The following is a 6,038-nucleotide window of genomic DNA, read 5'->3' as shown; positions in this document are numbered from 1 at the left end:
TCTCACTAGGGGAAGAGCCTTCATTCACAGCCCTGCGAGGGGTCACCCCCCAGGACCCCTCGGACCAGTGCCCCATTCCTCTGCCTATTCTCTGACTGCTGCCGGGGCGTCTGCCTGGTGCTGTTTCCTCTCCCAGCCGCATTCATCCTCTGGCCACCCTCTTGTCTTCCTCCCTCACCTCCTTGCCCTCCCATCACCCCGGGCCGGGCCGGTTTCCCTGACACACATATCCGGGTTTGAAATTGCGAACCAGCCCCCTCTTGCTACCCCACTTCCCTACTTAATAGTTTTCCGTAGCGTTTACTGCCTTCCGACAACCCCATGGTTACTTATTAGGTTGTTTTATTGCCTCTCTGTCCCTGTTGACTGAGCGCCTTGAAAACAGGGGTTTCGTCTGTTTTGTTCACTGTGGATTCCCTAGCGCCAGGCTACAGCAAGCCCAGAACAAATGTTTCTTGGAGGATTAAATAAAAGCAGGAAAAGAAAAGATTAGCCCTGAGATATGCATGGTCCTGTCAACTTGCTGGCAGAAGAAGCATTTGGCTCTCAGCTTTCTAGCAGTCAAAGCAAAGAGAAAAACATGTCAATTACAAATGGAAGCTAACCAGGTATTCAGGGTGGGTCCACATTTCCTTGATCCTGAGCCCTCAGAGGACTTTGTCCAGGTTCTCAAGGAGTGGGGGCTCTGAGGCATGGAAGGATGGCCTTGATGGTGTCTGAACAGGCCCGGGAGCCCTTCTCATCCAGGCACTTTTAAAACGCCCCTCCACGGAGGCAAAGGCAAAGCTGAAGTGCCCCTGGGAATGGTGACTCTAGAAGGGACCTAAAGAAAGTGTCCCAGGATGTTTTTCTCTGTTTTGGCTTGAGCCAAACAAAGGGCAGCAAGTCAACAGGTATTTGTTGGGGCTACCATGCATGAGGCCCCAGCTGAAAATAGGGAACAAACAGATGCAGGAGATCATGTCAGGCATTGTGATCAAGAAAAGTCACATGGCCCGGCTGGTGTGGCTCAGTGGTTGAGCATCAACCCATGCACCAAGAGGTCGCCAGTTCAGTTCCCAGCCAGGGCACATGCCCAGGTTGTGAAGCAAATCCCCAGTGGGGGGCATGCAGGAAGGGGCCAGGCCAATCGATGTTCTCTCTCATTGATGTTTCTATCTCCCTCTCCCTTCCTCTCTCTCTGAAAATCAGTAATGAAAAAAAAATTTTTTTTAAAGAAAGGTCACATGGATAATATGATAGCACGTGACCGGGGCGGGACTTCCCCTAAAGCCAGGGCAGTTCAGAGACAGCTTTGCTTAGAAGGTGAGTGAGGATGGAGGTGAACCTCTAGTGTTGAGAAGCTGGAGGCCCTCAACCTGGGGTGGTCAGGAGTGTAGGTGTGTGTAGACACATGGCCAATGGAAGCCTGGCTCACAGCCCATCCTAGCCCTGCATCGCCTGGGGATCAGCCTGGCTGCTCCAGCCCCAGGTCCTCAGGGCAGGGTACAGGGTACAGGGTACAGCGTACAGGCCAGGGCTGCCTGCATTGATCATTACCCTCGTCAGGGCAGCCAGGCTGCCAGCAACACTAGAGGCAGAAGCATGTCATTCCCCCGTTTCATTTCAGATGAGGAAAGGGCCTCTTGCCAGGCCCCCTAAACCCTACACAATATGGTCCCTGCTCTTCTGCTCCTCCCTGCTCTAGCCACATCAGTGACCTTAAGTTCCTTGAATATGCAGAGTTCTTTTATTTTTAATTAAAAAAATTTTTTTTTGTCCTCACCCAAGGACATTTTTCCATTTTTTTGTTCAGATAGAGTGGGAGGGGAGAGAGAGAGAAACATCGCCGTGAAAGGGACACATTGAATGGCTGCCTCTCACACAATCCAACCAGGGCCGGGGACAAACTGCAACCGAGGTACATGCCCTTAGCAGGAACCGAACCCAGGTCTCTCTGAACTGCAGGCCGACGCTCTAACCATTGAACCAAACTGGCCAGGGCTTTATTTTATTTTTAATTTTATTTTTGTTACAGATGTTTTTCCTTTTTTACCCCATTGACACCCTCCTCCCCATCCCCCCCACCCCGTCCCGGCTTTGTTGTTCATGTCCATTGGTTATGCGTACTTGCATATAAATTCTGTGGTTTATCTCTTTCCTCCCCCCACCAGCCCCTCTTCTGAGGGTTGTCAGTCTGTACCCTACTTCCATGTTTCCGGGTCTACCCTATTCCTCAGACTGTTATGATCATTATATTCCATAAATAAGTGAGATCATGTGGTATTTGTCTTTTTCTGCTTGGCTTGTTTCACTTAGGATAATACTTTCCAGGTCCCTCCATGTCGTCTCAAAGGATAAGAGATCTTTCTTTCTTACAGCTGCGTAGTACTCCATTGTGTATATGTACCACAGCTTTTTTATCCATGTGTCTACTGATGGACACTTGGGCTGTTTCCAGATCTTAGCTATTGTAAATAGTGCTGCTATGAACATGGGGGTACATATATTCTTTCTGATTGGTTTCTTAGGGTATATTTCAGGCTTCTTAGGGTATATTCCTAGAAGTGGGATCACTGGGTCAAATGAAAGTTTAATTTTTAATTTTTTAAGGTAACACCATATTGTTTTCCATAGTGGCTGCACCAGTCTGCATTTCCACCAGCAGTGTACTAGGGTCCCCTTTTCTCCACACCCTCGCCAACCCTTGTTGTTTGATGATTTGTTGATGGCGGCCATTCTGACAGGTGTGAGGTGATACCTCATTGTTGTTTTAATTTGCATCTCTCTGATAATTAGTGATGTTGAGCATTTCTTCACATGTGTCTTAGCCATTTGTATGTCCTGTTTAGAGAGGTGTCTATTCAGCTCCTCTGACCATTTTTTAATTGGGTTCTTTGTCTTCCTTTTGTTGAGTTGTATGAGTACTCTATATATTTTGGAAATTAACCCCTTATCTGATGTATCATTGGCAATGATGTTCTCCCATACAGTGGGTTGTCTTTCCATTTTTTTTTTTTTATCCTCACCCGAGGACTTTTTTTTCTCCCATTTTTTGTTCAGATAGAGTGGGAGGGAGAGAAAGGAAGAGAAAGAGAGAGAGAAACATCAATGTGAAAGGGACATATTGAGTGGCTGCCACCCGCACAACCAACCAGGGCCGGGGACAAACTGCAACCGAGATACATGCCCTTAGCGGGAACCAAACCCGGGTCTCTCTGGACCTCAGGCTAACGCCCTAACCGCTGAGCCAAACCGGCCAGGGCTGCCTTTCCATTTCGATGGTTGTTTCTTTTGTTGTGCAGAAGCTTTTCAGTTTGATGTAGTCCCATGTGTTCATTTTTTCCCTTGTTTCTGTTGCCTTAGATGATGTATCAGTGAAAATTCTGCTGCGTATGATGTCCGTATGCAGAGTTCTTTCCTGCCTCTGGGAGTTCACTCATGCTGTTCCCTCCTTAGGTAACACTATTCCCTGCCTTTTTTTTTTTTTTTTTAATTTTTCTTCTTTGATTTTAGAGAGAGAGGGAGAGAGACATAGAAATATCAGCTGGCCGCCTCCTGCATGCCCCCCATTGGGGATCAGGCCCACAACCTGGGCATGTGCCCTGACCAGGAATCGAACTGGCGACCTCTTGGTGCATGGGTTGATGCTCAACCACTGAGCCACACCGGCCGGGCTTTTTTTTTAAAATAAGGGGAAGTTTATTCAGAGTTACAAAAGCAAAAAGAAGAGCCTTTGGAGCTTAGAAGAAAGAAAGGTGAAGGTAAGGTGCCTGGGGGAAGGAAAGGGAGGGGAAGTGTGCTTCCCTGCTTTTTACAAGGCTGGATCCTTCTCCTCCTTGGGTTCAGCTTCTAGGACCCCTCTCAGAGCATTTGTCTTTCTGCCCTTAGTTCAGCAGCTGGACTCAGCCCTACTGGTCTCCTTGGTCTCAAATTTGTTGTCTTCAAATTTGTGATTATATATTTATTTGTGGACTTGGCACTATGTCCTTCTTAGATGAGACAGTTTTGTAAACTCAAGGAGAGTGTTTGTCTTATTCACTGCTGTATTTGAGCCTAGATTATCTGGCACATAGTAGGTGGTCAGTAAACATCTGTCACATGTATAAGCAAATGAACAGATCAGGTGATCAGAGCTGCAGAAAGGCAGTAGTCGGATTAAGAGAAGAAGGAAGGACCACTGTGATCTACTAGGCAAAATCCTTAGTGTAGGCTGGGTACGAATGCCATGGTGGAGGAGCCGGGCATCAGGGAACTGAAAGACATTTCAAAGGTGATGTGGTATAGCAGAAAGGATAATAATGCAATTATTCTTTAAATGGAAGCCAGGATCCCTGCACTTTAATCCCAGCTCCGTTACCAGCTGTGTAATGCTGGGCAAGTTTCTTAACCTCTCTGTGCTGGAGTTTCTGCATCAACACCTTAGGCACCAACAAGTGGCACCAACACCTTAGGGATATATGTACCTTGAAGGGTTATGTGGATTCAAGGCTGTGGTTGTCCAGGACTGGCCCCCGTTGGTGGGCTGACAGTCAGTAATGGAGTGGAAATTATAATTCAGGTGGAATCTATGGGATTCAGGGGCTGCTTGGCCCTGACCCACCTCGTTAGCTTCTCCAAGATGAGGGTGGCTTTTAAGGAGATGAGCTTTTAGTCCTGGCCAGTTTGGCTCAGCGGTTACAACGTCAGCCCATGGACCAAATAGTGTCGGGCTCAATTCCTGGTCTAAGGGCATGTACCTGGATTGTAGGTTTGATTCCCAGCCCTGGTCAGGGTCATACAGGAGGCAACCCAATTGATGTATCCCTCTTACATCAATGTTTCTCCCCCACCTTCCAATCTATCTAAGAATTAATGGCAAAATATTCTCAGATGAGGATTAACACCAACAAAATACATTTTAAAAGAAAAAAGGAGACAAGCTTTTGAATTCTCAGCTTTTCACAAAAAACAGCCTCCAAGGCAGAGCCCCTGGATTGCAGCAGATGATTTCTTTGTTATTCACTGCTTGTGGGTGGGTGGGTGGTGCCACGGGCTGTTCATTTCCTGAATGAACAGCTGTGCCCTCTCCTCCTTGTTGAGAATAATCATAACACTACTTTAAACCTCGACCCAGCCTCCTCCATTCAGGGCTCTCCCGCTGCCTGGCAGCCCAGCGCAGGTCGCCAGCTGGTGGGGAGGAGCCTCGGAGAAAAAAGGCTGGACCATGAAGGGGGGTCGGCCGGGCCCTGGCCCTGCGTTGGCCTCAGTGTGCCAGCCTCAGCCTTCTCAGAACTAGCCCTCCAGGCCTCCAGGCCACACCAGCCTCCTTTCTCTCCCTCTGGCACACCAAAGCTCATGACCGTCCGAGGGCCTTCCGACCAACTGTCCCCCTTCCCACGATGTCATCTCTCTAGATTCTGGCAAGGCTGGCTCCTTCTTGTCAGTCAGGGCTCATTTTATTTATTTGATTGATTGATTGATTGATTTTGGTACGTGCCTCTAGCGGGGGCCGAACCCAGGACTGTCTGGTCTGCAGGCCAACACTCCAACTGCTGGGCTGTTGGGGCTCATTTTAAACATCATCACCTTGGCCCTAGCTGGTTTGGCTCAGGGGTTAGAACCTCGGCCTGAGGACCAGAGAGTCCCGGGTTCGGTTCCTGTAAGGGCACGTACCTTGGTTGCAGTTTGTTCCCGGCCCCGGTTGGGGTCGGGTGGGTGGCAACCGGTCCATGTGTCCCTCTCATATTGATGTTTCTCTCTCTCTTCCTCCCTCTTTCCCTCTCACTCTATCTGAAGATAAATGCAAAAATGTCTTCAGGTGAGGATAAAAAAAAATCTTCACCTTGGAGAAGTCCTCCCTGGCTACTCCCCTCTGCTGGCCCATTGGTTTGTAATCCATCACTCAGTCACCAACAGCCCAAGGCCAGTGCTGCACCAACTCAGGAGCCATGGGGAGAAGAGCCAGCCTTGGCTTCGAGTTCTGCCCAAGTCCTGGCACCCGTTCTCATTGGCCAGGCCTGGCCAGGGGTCCTGTGGACCAAGACTGAGGAGAGGGGAGTTCCCAGCTGAAGGGCCAG

This window comes from Molossus molossus, unplaced genomic scaffold (genome assembly GCF_014108415.1).
Source record: "Molossus molossus isolate mMolMol1 unplaced genomic scaffold, mMolMol1.p scaffold_m16_p_10, whole genome shotgun sequence".
NCBI lineage: Eukaryota > Metazoa > Chordata > Mammalia > Chiroptera > Molossidae > Molossus > Molossus molossus.
Note: the sequence above shows the minus strand (reverse complement) of the source record.